Here is a 13,627-nt window from a genome sequence, read left to right as displayed (position 1 = left end):
CCTCGTTGCTCTCCTCTGTATCCTTTCAGTTTTATCTACATCCTTCTTGAAGTGAGGCCTCCAGAACTGCTCACAGTACTCCGTGTGGTCTGACCGGTGCCGTATACAATGGGACTATGACATCTTGTGATTTTGATGTGATGCCCCTGTTGATATAGCCCAAAATGGCATTCACCTTCTTTACTGCTGCATCACACTGGCTACTCATGTTTAGCTTACAATCCACAAGTACCCCAAGGTCTCATTCACACACAGTGTTACCTAAAAGTGTATCCCCATCCAGTAGGCAAGCTTTTCATTTTTCTGACCCAGATGTAGAACTTTATACTTATCTTTATTAAATTGCATCTTGTTCTCATTTGCCCATTTTTCCATTGTGTTCAGATCTCGTTGAACTATGTCTCTATCGTCTGGACTGGAGTATTGTCCAGCCCTCCCAATTTGGTGTCATCTGCAAACTTAATGAGTAGTCCCTCCACCCCCTCACCGAGCCCTGAGGTACCCTGCTACTCACCTCCCTCCAGTCTGATGAAACACCATTGACAACAACTCTTTGAGTGCGGTTCTCTAACCAATTCCCTATCCACCTAACTATCTGAAAGCCAATGGTGTTTCATCAGACTGGAGGGAGGTGAGTAGCAGGGTACCTCAGGGCTCAGTGTATTTTTCACAGTCAGAATAGTTCAGCAGTGGAATAGGCTGCCTAAGGAGGTGGTAAGCTCCCCCTCACTGGCAGTCTTCAAGCAAAGATTGGATACACACTTTTCTTGGATGCTTTAGGATAGCGATCCCCAATCTGTGGGCCGCGGCCCACATGTGGTCCTTCGACTAATTGGAGGTGGGCCCCGAAGGACACCTTCTCCCCCCCAGCCCTTTACTTCATCTCCCCCCCCCGGCCCTTTACAACACACTTCATTGTTGTGGCGTGTCTGTATCTTATTTTGAAGCGATGTTTAAACATTACCATCAGAACAGAGAGCGCTAGGGCAGTGGTTGAGAGTAGAGGAGTAAACTATCCCCCCCCCCCCCACGGGCCTCAGTAAAAGGCATTGAGTGGTCCCCGGTGAGTGGTTCCCGACGTTGAGTGGTCCCCGGTGATAAAAAGGTTGGGGACCACTGTTTAGAATGCTTAGGGCTGATCCTGCGTTGAGCAGCGGGTTGGACTAGATGGCCTGGATGGCCCCTTCCAACTCTATGATTCTATGATTCTATGAGACACGAAAAGGATAGAGGCTCTGGGGGCTTTCAGGAAAGGGAAAAAAGGAAATTTGGGGGCAAGGAAATTTGATGCCTCCCACAAGTTCTTATCTCACTCCATCCTTGAATGCTGCTTAATATGGGCCAGTCACCACTCATCATCATGTGGGATGTTCCATGAAACTATTTTCTGAGTGCTGCTTGTCTTCCATATGAGCAGCCCAAATATATAATATAGCTCATAATGTGGAGGTAGTTGACCTATGCCAATAGGATATGATGATGAGTTTGGCCTAGCTAGACTGATTGCAGTCAATGAGGTTATTCCAAAATTTAATCATAGTACTAGGCAGGCACAAATGATAAATTACATACATATAAATTCTAAGTAGATCTGGGAGAGATTTCTCACCCACTCCTTCTTAAAAGAAATAGAAATTAGTGCAGACTGATAAGTATAATCTTCAAATCATAGATGCAGCATTTCTCATTTCTCACGTTTTGATCTTTTATTGTGACTGCATATACATTCATGCAACATTTAAAATATATGGCTCATTGCATATCTGATTTGTCTAAAAACCTACAATATCTTTGCCCAGATGAGAAAAATAATATCGAGGGAGCTTTTGCAGATGTCAACTGAGCTAGATGAAGCAATCCTGGTAGGCAGCTCTGGAAACAGTAACAAAGTGAGTATCTGCACATAACTTGGTAATAATATCATCACTGTCTAGACAACTAAACAATTAGTATCCAGACATACCAAATCCTTCTTATGTTCTTAAGTCTCCAAAGATTTTTTTTTTAATCTATGGGGAAGAAAGTCACAATTCACCTTTCATAAGCATTTCTAAGATTAATTTTGCTTCAAATTTACGTTTCTATAAATGGCTTTCGAGAGCTGCTGTTGTGTGCGTGTTTTCAAAACGGTACTTGATGGAGAATTTCCTGTTGAAGCATCTGTTTTCTTGCCACCGTGTACAAAGGTTGCCAGGCAAAAGTGTTTGAAATGGCAGTTATTGTGAACTTCCTCTTCTTCTTCAGTTAGTTTTCACAGGCTTTAGAACTACTGAAGTTATAATTGTAGGTGAAAAGATTTAGGGCCACTTATACCCTGTCTGTCCAATTCTTCCAGGGCAAAATAAAATTTCACTGGGCCCAGTACAAACATTTAACTATGGTGTCTACCCCAGAAACCAATTCCATATATTCTATCTCATGAATTATGAATCAAGTCTATTTCATTTTCATAATGGGTCCTGATACATCCCCCTAACTTGCTAGGGTCCTGGCCTCTTACAATATCTTGCTACTTTCCAGAATGATGCATCCACCCCCTAATTCTGTCTCACTACCTTTTCTGCCAGTAATACAACTTGTATTTCTTTCTCCAATAAAAATCTGTGTATCTTTCTATTTCCTTGCCTTCTATTGCTGTTTCTACCCTATGTTATTGTAGAATCTTTCCTCTTTAAATGCTTCAACTCTTTAAAGCTGTAGGGCTAGGCCTGCTAAGTTTGTAGTGTTTAGGAGTACGGTGTAGTGGTTAGGAGTGCGGACTTCTAATCTGGCAAGCCAGGTTTGATTCTGCGCTCACCCACATGCAACCAGCTGGGTATTCTTGGCCTCGCCATGACACTCATAAAGCTGTCTTGACCAAGCAGTAATATCAGGGCTCTCTCAGCCTCACCTACCTCACAGAGACCGTTTATGCACTGGGAACTTCACTGCCTTGTGCCCCCATGCAGGAGCACAAATAGGGGGCAGATGAGGTGCACCAGGCCAAATGCTCACCCGTGTGGGTGCAGGAAAAGGTGGGGCAACCTGCCACGACTAAAACTCCACCTGCAGCCCAGCATGAAACCTCCAGTGCATAAACGGTCAGGGTGTCTTTTGTGGGGAGAGGAAATGGAAGGTGAATGTAAGCCACTTTGAGACTCCTTAGGGGAAGAGATGCGAGCTTAAATGGACTCCTGGGAATGGTAGAGCACAGGAAGGCCTGGAGGATCATTGTGCATGGGGTCGCAATGGGTCGGACATGACTTCACATCTAACAACAAGAAGGGGACGAAAAAAGCAAAACATAAGAACGAACTTTTCTTCTTCTTCTTTACCATTTACTATGGAATTGCTTCAGCAAACAGTGAGATTCAGTGCCCATCCAAGTTCAAATTTTACTATTTAAATTTTAGTATGATTATGGATGCCATTTTTGATCCAGTTCAGGATCTTTGAAGTGATCTTCTGAACTTTCAAATTAGCATTTAGCATACTAAATGTCATACAAAATTTGATACATGTCTCTGTACAATTCAATAATTTGTCAAGAATGTTGGGTACCTGAAATTTCACCATCAAAATGGAACACCAGATCTTCTTTTATTGTGTTGCTACTTCATTTCCAGATTAAGTCTGAAAAAGGGGAAGAGTGAAGTTTATCCTTAGGTCTCAGAAAGCATGAACCCTGTGGAGTCATCACTACGTTCATCTTCTTAAAGCTCCTAATGCAATGCTGGGAGCTAGCCAACTTCAAAAACAAGAAACAGTCAAAACAGGTCTCTGCCAATGGGCTGGTATTCAACAGTCTTGCCTGTGTGCTTACTTGTCTGTTCCTGTGACTAGGGTTCTACTCTATTCTAGGGTGTGGCAATTGTAGAGCACTGAGCCAGTAGGTACACAAGTTATCATTGTCTGAGATGCAAATTATACCCTTCTCAAGCTAAACAACAGTGGTGAGAGACGGCATGTGTGATGATAACAGATTATGTCAGCAAGGTCTTCATTTCAGGGAGTGACAGAGATGAAGTTTAAAAGCTGTTTTAAACTTTTCATTGCCTAAATGTAGGAGAGCCAAAACAAGCTCAAAGAATTTACCACTACTGTGTCACCTGTAGGCTTAACTGTACTGAAAGACCAAGAGGAACATTTTAACCATTGGTGTTGGCAGATACAGGCCTTTTCATTGCCATTTCAGTTTTTGTTTTGTTAGTTTCAGTGTGAGGCAATGGGAAACGGCTACTTGCTTATTTTAATCTGGGGTCATCTTAATATTGAAAGGCTATGTTTGGCTCCTGGTTACAGCACATAGTTTAGGAAAAAAATAGATGGAAGATCTGCATTATCATTTCAGAGTCATGGAATACCAGTGTTGGAAGGGACCTCCTGGGTCATCTAGTTCAGCTGTCCCCAACCCTTGGTCTGGGAACCAGTACCGGTCCATAGATCAGTTGGTACCGGGCCATAGCTCTTCCTTGTCCTCCTCCCTGGCTACTGCCTCGGGGGTTGCCCTGCCACTCTTCCGCCGGCTCACCTTTGGTGCTCTCTGGCGACCACCATGGCTGGGGCTCCCCCCCCTGGCATGGCACTGTGCAGCTGCTGCTGGCAACGCCCACCAAGTGGGTGGCAAGAAGTCAGGGGCACTGGAAGGAAAGCAAGCAGAGCATGGGCTCAGGCGGTGATGTTCCTTGGTAAAAGACTACCCCCCCCCCCGGGCCTCAATAAAATTGTCAAGCATTGACCAGTTCCCAGTGATAAAAAGGTTGGGGATCACTGATCTAGTTCAACCCCCCCCCCCGCACAATTCAGGACACACATAACCCTATTGTTCATCCACTGTAACCTGCCACCCCCTTGAACCTTCACAGAATCAGCCTCTCTGGCAGATGGCTATCCAGCCTCTGTTTAAAAATCTCCAAAGATGGAGAACCCACCATCATCTAAGGAAGCCTGTTTCACTGAGAAACCGCTCTGTCAGGAGCTTCTTCTGGATGTTTAGATGGAATTTCTTTTGCATTAATTTCATCCCATTGGTTCTGGTCCATCCCTCTGGGGCAAGAGAGAACAACTATGCTCCATCATCTACATGACTCCCTTGTAAATACTTGAAGATGGCTATCAGATACCCTCTCAGTCGCCTCTTCTTCAGGCTAAACAGGCCAAGCTCCCCCAACCTTTCTTCATATGTCTTGGTCTCCAAACCCCTCACCAGCTTTGGAGGGCAACATTCCAGTTTGTCTACATCTCTCTTCAACTGTGGCACCCAAAACTGTGAGGCCAAATCAGAATAGAGTAAAGCGGTACGATCACCTCCTGTGATCTGGACATGATACTCCATTTGATAGAGTCCAAAAACACTGCTAACTCATGTTCAATGTATGGTCTACTAAGACTCCTAGATCTCCTAGATCCTTTTCGCACATGCGCCAAGACAAGCCTCCCCCATCCTATATTGGTGTATATGGTTTTTCCTACTTAAATGCAGAACTTTACTTTTATCCCTATTGAATTTCATTTTGTTCAATTTAGCCCAGTTCTCAAACCTATCAAGATTATCGTGTATCCTGATTCTGTCTTCTGTGATGTTTGCTACACTTCCCAGCTTTGTATCGTCTGCAAATTTAATAAGTACCCCCTCTAGTCCCTCATCCAAAAAATTTATAAATATGTTGAATAGCACAGGTCCCAGGACAGATCCTTGAGGCACTCCACTTGTTACTCTTCTCCAAGAGGATGCTGAACCATTAGCAAGTACCCTTTGGGTACGATCATTCAACCAATTATCGATCCACCGGATAAAATGGATCCATACTGCATTTTACTAGCTTGTCAACAAGAATATCATGTGGAACCTTATCAAAATCTTTACTGAAATCCAGATAAACTATGTCCACAGCATTCCCCTGATCCAGCCAGGTAGTTACTTTCTCGAAAAAAAGAGATAACTTTGGTCTGACATGACTTGTTCTTGCGAAACCCATGCTGAGTCTTAGAAATCACAACTCTCTGTTCCAGCTGCTCAAGGACTGACTGTTTAATGTTTTGTTCCAAAATTTTGCCAGCTACATATGTTAAACTGGTGGGTCAGTACTTTCCCTTTCTTGAAGATGTGGATATTTGCCCACCTCCAATCATCTGGCACCTCACCTGTTCTCCACGAAGTGTTAAACATAATGGACAGAGTTTCAGAGATGATACCTACAAGTTCTTTTAGTGCCCTTGGATGCAATTCATCTGGCCCAGAAGTCTTTGTTTCATTTAAAGAAACTAGATGTTTATGGACTGCCCCCGCAGTGATCCTAGACCACCATTACCATCCCCGCTGCTATGATATGTTTTTGCCACATTGAGCACCATTTCCCTCACATGAAAAGACTGAGGAGAAATAGGAATTGAGCAGTTCATCATCTGTTATAGTTTCACTTTTTTGTCCTTGCAGTATCACTACTCTTTTTCTTACTTGAAAGTACTTTGATATATGTGTTTTGCTTACATAATTTTTTGAAAAAATAAAAGTAGTATTGGCTTGTCTATAACTGATATGTTATAGAGAGGTTTGGAGAGAGGATTAAAACAGCAAAAATATTGGTGCAAAAAGTTAAAAATATTACAATGGTGCTATTTGGCCTAGATATGTTAATTTATTGCAACATGCAGACATTAAGGTAAAGGTATCCCCTGTGGAAGTACCGGGTCATGTCTGACCCTTGGGGTGACACCCTCTAGTGTTTTCATGGCAGACTCAATACGGGGTGGTTTGCCAGTGCCTTCCCCAGTCATAACCGTTTACCCCCCAGCAAGCTGGGTACTCATTTTATCGACCTCGGAAGGAAGGAAGGCTGAGTCAATCTTGAGCCAGCTGCTGGGATTGAACTCCCAGCCTCATGGACAGAGCTTTCAGACTGCATGTCTCCTGCCTTACTGACATTGGAAGAACTTAAATGCTCATTTTGTGTATGCATTGTAAGCAGACTTGTCAAAAGCAATTCAACAATAAACTCCTTTTTACCCCCCCCCCATCCAAAGGGAGGAAAGCAAAAGGGACTTTTGGAATCAAAACTCTAACGAAAGATGCAGAGAAAGCAGAAAGGCTTAGTGCCTATTTTACATCTGTTTTTTCCCACAGGTCAAAGTGTTTAGGCACATCTAGAGATGGCTGTAGCCAAAGGATAGTGTCTGGGTGGCAGGTTGACATGGATAGAGAGGTTGTCGAGAGGCATTTAGCTGCACTGGATGAGTTCTATTCCCCTGGGCCGGATGAAATACACACGGGAGTACTCAAAGAACTTTCCAGAGAACTTGCACAGCCCTTGTCCATCATCTTCGGAACCTCTTTAAGGACTGGAGATGTCCCGGAGGACTGGAAAAGAGCAAACGTTATTCCGATCTTCAAAAAAGGGAGGAAGGATGACCCGGGAAACTACAGACCAGTGAGTCTGACCTCTGTTGTGGGGAAGATAATGGAGCAGATATTAAAGGGAGCGATCTGCAAACATCTGGAGGACAATTTGGTGATCCAAGGAAGGCAGCATGGATTTGTCTCCAACAGGTCCTGCCAGACCAACCTAGTTTCCTTTTTTGACCAAGTAACAGGTTTGCTGGATCGGGGAAATTTGGTTGATGTAATTTACTTGGATTTTAGTAAAGCTTTTGACAAGGTTCCCCATGATGTTCTGATGGATAAGTTGAAGGACTGCAATCTGGATTTTCAGATCGTTAGGTGGATAGGGAATTGGTTAGAGAACCGCACTCAAAGAGTTGTTGTCAATGGTGTTTCATCAGACTGGAGAGAGGTGAGTAGCGGGGTACCTCAGGGTTCGGTGCTCGGCCCGGTACTTTTTAACATATTTATTAATGATCTAGATGAGGGGGTGGAGGGACTACTCATCAAGTTTGCAGATTACACCAAATTGGGAGGACTGGCAAATACTCCGGAAGATAGAGACAGAGTTCAACGAGATCTGAACACAATGGAAAAATGGGCAAATGAGAACAAGATGCAATTTAATAAAGATAAGTGTAAAGTTCTGCATCTGGGTCAGAAAAATGAAAAGCATGCCTACTGGATGGGGGATACGCTTCTAGGTAGCACTGTGTGTGAACGAGACCTTGGGGTACTTGTGGATTGTAAACTAAACATGAGCAGGCAGTGTGATGCAGCGGTAAAAAAGGCAAATGCCATTTTGGGCTGTATCAACAGAGGCATCACATCAAAATCACAAGATGTCATAGTCCCATTGTATACGGCACTGGTCAGACCACACCTGGAGTACTGTGTGCAGTTCTGGAGGCCTCACTTCAAGAAGGACATCGATAAAATTGAAAGGGTACAGAGGAGAGCGACAAAGATGATCTGGGGCCAAGGGACCAAGCCCTATGAAGATAGGTTGAGGGACTTGGGAATGTTCAGCCTGGAGAAAAGGAGGTTGAGAGGGGACATGATAGCCCTCTAAGTATTTGAAAGGTTGTCACTTGGAGGAGGGCAGGATGCTGTTTCTGCTGGCTGCAGAGGAGAGGACACGCAGTAATGGGTTTAAACTTCAAGTACAACGATATAGGCTAGATATCAGGAAAAAGTTTTTCACAATCAGAGTAGTTCAGCAGTGGAATAGGCTGCCTAAGGAGGTGGTGAGCACCCCCTCACTGGAAGTCTTCAAGCAATGGTTGGATACACACTTTTCTTGGATGCTTTAGGATGCTTAGGGCTAATCCTGCGTTGAGCAGGGGGTTGGACTAGATGGCCTGTATGGCCCCTTCCAACTCTATGATTCTATGATTCTAATCACTGCCAGTCTGCAAGCTAGGCAGGACTTCTTTGCATGGGATCAGCTGATTGTTGTGCTGTAGGGGGGTGGTTCAAACTGCCTCCCTGCACAGCCCAAGTGGATCACATAGAGAGGCTTCTCTCTAAAGCACCAGTACTTGTCCGTTGATCATTCGGTACCGGGCCGTGGCTCCTCCTTGTCCTCCTCCCCAGCTGCTGCCTCGGGGGCTGCCCTGCCACTCTGCTGCCAACTCACTTTTGGTGCTCCCCAGCGGCTGCCATGGCTGGGGCTCCCCCTTGGCATGGCACTGCACAGTTGCTGCTGGCAGCACCCCCTAGTGTGTGGTGGGGAGTCAGGGAACGTCCCTCGGCAAAAGTCTATGCCCCCGGGCCTCAGTAAAATTGTCAAGCGTTGACCGGTCCCCAGTGATAAAAAGGTTGGGGACCACTGCTCTAAAGGATCAGCTGTTTGTTAGTCTTGAGGCACCCCGGTTCAAACCAGCCCCATGCAGCCAAAGGGAAGATCAGCTGCTCTCTGCAGGATCAACTGTTTGGTGGCCATTTAAATGTATATTGGTTACTTTTAATGTTCGGAGAACTGAAAATATTCAGATTTTCTCAATATTATCCAAATCCCAATACTATACTGATATTGGTGGATATTGGAAAATATCAATATTTTCATGGTCCAGTGTACTCAGACTGAAAAAACACTGATTGGGGGGCACATGCGTATTTATAAGATTAGCAGTTTCATATCTGTGTTCTTTAAGGTCTCTAGGACCCATTATTCATGGCAGCAGCCACACTGGGCTACTGCCGGACATTGTGCCAGGGCAGCATGCCTTGGTACTTCATGTATACTCGCAGGGGAGGGAATCCCACAAAGTATGCGGGCTGCCCTGGTGTATTGCTCATGTGAGCAAAACACCAAGGCTGGAAAGCCCAGCACGCTGCCTAGAAGCAGCAGCAGCAGGGGTGGTGATGGGGGGAATGGGACACCCACCACACAATGGTGGGGAATGGCATGCCACTCTCCTACCAAGGTGGGGTGGGGGGACTCTCTGACCAGCTACACAGCTCTGTGGAGCTGACAGGGGCATGTGGTGTCTCTGCAAGGACACTGTAGGTTGGGGAAAAGGATGGGCCAAATGGCCTGGCACTGCCGGTTATGCATGGCGCTGGCCTGACCCAACCCCTACTGGAACCTGCAGCATCCCAGGGAACTTGGAAAATTCCATGTTCCATTGCCACTGGTCTTTCAGGGTGTTGCGCCACACCAAGGCTGAGATGGCGGCAGTGTCATGCACAATCGGGGTCGCCCTGCTGCCACCGTCCTGGATTTCCTGCCCCATGCATAATCAGTCTAGGATGGAGATCATCTGATCCTGGTGATCTGTTATTTTGAAGTTTGTCTATAAATTCTAGCCTGCTTTTGTTATCACTATTATTTGGCCCAGCTCCACATCTTCCCCTCCCCAAAACATCAATTCAGGAACAGGTACCTGTCTCTTAAGCAGTGAGGTAAGATTTTAAAAAGTCATTTAGCTTCTGAGCACTCACCTTATCTTTCTTAAGTATACTAGACAAGTCAGCTCACAATAACTCACAAAACCCAGAGATTTTTCTTTTAAAAACAAACAAATAAACCCTTTTTTCTAGTGAAAGGAGGAAACCTTCTGAATGTCTCATCCAAATAAAATGCAGCTTTCCAAAGAAAAAGGAAATTCAACTTAAAATAGATTTTTTTAAGATCTCTTATGAATGTGGTTCTTGAAACCAACAAATATTTATAAAACGTTTTTCACTTGCAAATACAATTCACTCTGTTCCATCAGTCATAAGTTGTGTAGAAAAGTGAGAAGACATTAACTCTTGCTTCAGAGAGCCTAAAGAACAAAAAACAAGAAGCAAGTGAACAACTGTAATCCTGGTTACCTGATTTACATTACACAATAACTTATCACCTTGTTATGCTCCAAGTGAATTTTAAGCCACAATACACCCCTTTCTACTGAAAACTGAAGGAGTTAAATGAGAAACTTCAAAAAATAATTACATTCTTCTTCATAGAGCTGTATTAATGAATGATTTTAGACATTACAGACCAATGTCAGAGGAAATTTTATTTAAGGAGTAGTACCCATAAGACTGAAATAAATAAAAGGGGATGAACCCTGCAAATGCTCCCCCTCAGAGCAGGTTTTCACATAAAAACATATTTTGTATTCCCTTCTTAATGAAAATGTAGATGAGAGCAGTCAGGCCTCAGCTGTTTCAGTGGTGGCACCCTTCTTGTGGAACAAAGGAAAGTTCTGAAATTTCTCATGGCTTTGGAACTTCAGAATTGCTTGGTGTTGTTTCCAAAATGCAAGCAATACTTTTGGTATCTGTTATTCTTTGTTTATCTCCAAATTTTGTTCAGGGATTTGTATTGTTGCTGCTGCTTTTAACTCCTTTGGGTATTTCCCACTCCTATACATTATCAACAGGCACAGGCACATTGTTGAAACATTGCAGAAAAGCAAACGTAAATATCAAAATACTTATTGCATGGTGTTTTATCAATGCACAGGAGGACTACAATTCTGGCGATGGGAGAGGCAGTTATCAGAACACGATTTCACTCCTAGTCCACTAGAGAAGAATCTGGAACCAAAGGTTGGGACACATTTGAACTCTATGGATAATAGGAACCAATGAACTGGCAGCAGGGACCATAATTGGCAGCCATATGCCCTTTTCTTCTCCCTTTAAGACACTGTTTCTTACTCCTCAGGAAGGAATGTCTGACTGTAACACACAATTTCTTAAGGAGAATTATTAGTATCTTTTTACAATGATTTTAATGGGGCAAATGAAATGGGGTCTCTCTATTTTTAAGGGACTAATTTGTTGATCTATCATTGATCTTTATTTTATTTTACTATTTTAATGTGATTTTACATGATGTTAGCAAGTGAGATCCCATTGGCTGAGAACCTGGAAATATATTTCAGGAAGAAAGGAGGAAAGGATGATTAAGGCCCTGTTTCTTTTTCTGTTGGTACAAAAGTAATTCTGAAGAATGATTTTACCAGTACCTTTACTGCAGCAGCTGAATAAAATTTTGGGGATAATTTCAGACTACTGTAAGAGGAGAGAAGGGAAAATTGTTCCCTTTATTTGGGAATCCTTATACCTTTGGAACTGTGGCTTGGGATCCATGATAAGCGTGAAGACTAGGTAAGAAATCTGGATACAGGACAATAAATTTGCCAGGTGGATGCCCTTTATCTAGTTCATTTCCTTTAAAATGGGAAATATTGTGAAAAATAATTTAGATATTTAAATTTTAAACATGGTACCATAACATTCTTTTTCCATCATTGAAACATACTGAGCATAAACAACTAGATCAAAGTAAATAGTTCCTTAAGGCAGTGACTGCAAAGCAGGCTCTCTTTATTAATGCCTTTAACATTAATGCCTGTTGTTGAAATGCCTCAAGATTAAGGTGACCAGATTTTAACATTGGTAAAGAGTGACACCATTGATCGGGGGGGAGGGGGGTTCTTGATTAAAAATTTGGTCTATAGGGAGCAACAAAAAATTTCATAGAACGCATAGAACACAAAAATAGTATTGTAATATATATTTTTTAATTTCAACATAAGTACAATTTGCCAGGTACCCCCAGACTTGCAGCAGCTAGGAAGATAAGTGCACATCATATTCAGGCTCATTTGTGTAGTTGTCACAGTACAAATATCTCATAACATTTCTTCTGAATATATCTCATCTGGAGAGTTCTTTAATTTCAGCTTCCTTGGAAACCAATTGAAAAGTTAAAAGTTTATCATGACATGATAATGTCCGATCTTATTCCATGTGGATGTATTCTAAAGAAATTAGGCAATTTGGGTGTGTTTTCATATTGGGGTCAAAGGGAAGTTCAAAGTCAATGTTTTCCATGGAAAAGAGGGGAAAGCCCCTGGTCATATACGGAGAGGTCACAATCTGAGGTAGGCCTCTAACTGAACTTGATAATCTAAACAAGAATTTGAATCTGGGCATCTCATTTCCAAATTGGTCATTCTGTCCACTGTACCATAGCAGTAGCATTGCTTTCTACCTACAGATTATGTTTATCACATTAATAAGGCAGAACCAAGAACATGACATTGAAGAGCTTATTGAGATCATAATATAACTACTCTGTTCAACAATGTTTATGGCTTTTATTATTAAATAAAAATAGAAAAAAACAGGCTGCTAATAATCTTTGTTTCTGTTCAGGAATTTCAATGTGGGTAATCACTCTGACAGTAGGTTAGAGCAGTGGTCCCCAACCCCTGGTCTGGAGACTGGTACCGGTCCATGGATTAGTTGATACCGGGCCGCAGCTCCTCCTCGTTCTCCTCCCCGGCTGCTGCCTCATGGGCTGCCCTGCCACTCTGCTGCTGGCTCACCTTTGGTGCTCTCCAGTGGCCACCATGGCTGGGGCTCCCCCTCGGCGTGGCACTGTGCAGCTGCTGCTGGCAGCGCCCCCCCAGCGGGAAGTCAGGGGCGCTGGTGGGAAAGCAAGTGGAGCGGGGGCTCAGGCAGCAGCGGCGACATCCCTCAGCAAAAGACTACCCTGCCCGGGCCTTAGTAAAATTGTCAAGCATTGACCGGTCCCGGGTGATAAAAAGGTTGGGGAACACTGGGTTAAAGGATGCCAGTTTCTGTGGGTTCAAGAGAAAGGGAAGCCACATTTTGGCCCCTAGGCCTGGGATTGTGGAACCACATGAACACAAAGTACTTTGGGATGGAAAGCTCTGAAAGAAGGGAAATTGGTCAATGTCATATCCCTCCATTCTTTTATACCTGCTATGTAGTCTTCAACACTCAACCGTTTGTGCATGG

General features: G+C 43.6%; 1 long non-coding RNA gene across 1 annotated transcript in view; it reads left to right on the top strand.

Moving 5' to 3' along the window:
• The window catches only part of LOC143840697 (uncharacterized), a 55,599-nt gene extending 43,334 nt beyond the window's left edge, over positions 1-12,265 (top strand). Inside the window, exons 3-4 of the long non-coding RNA XR_013232329.1 lie at positions 1,800-1,889; positions 11,316-12,265. This is a non-coding gene — a long non-coding RNA (uncharacterized LOC143840697). The remainder of the gene's footprint in view (positions 1-1,799; positions 1,890-11,315) is intronic.
• Positions 12,266-13,627: the final 1,362 nt, after the last annotated feature.

The sequence above is a fragment of the Paroedura picta genome, chromosome 6, assembly GCF_049243985.1.
Source record: "Paroedura picta isolate Pp20150507F chromosome 6, Ppicta_v3.0, whole genome shotgun sequence".
Lineage (NCBI taxonomy): Eukaryota > Metazoa > Chordata > Lepidosauria > Squamata > Gekkonidae > Paroedura > Paroedura picta.
The sequence above is the reverse complement of the archived record's forward strand: the minus strand, read 5'-3'. Positions and strand labels throughout refer to the sequence as shown.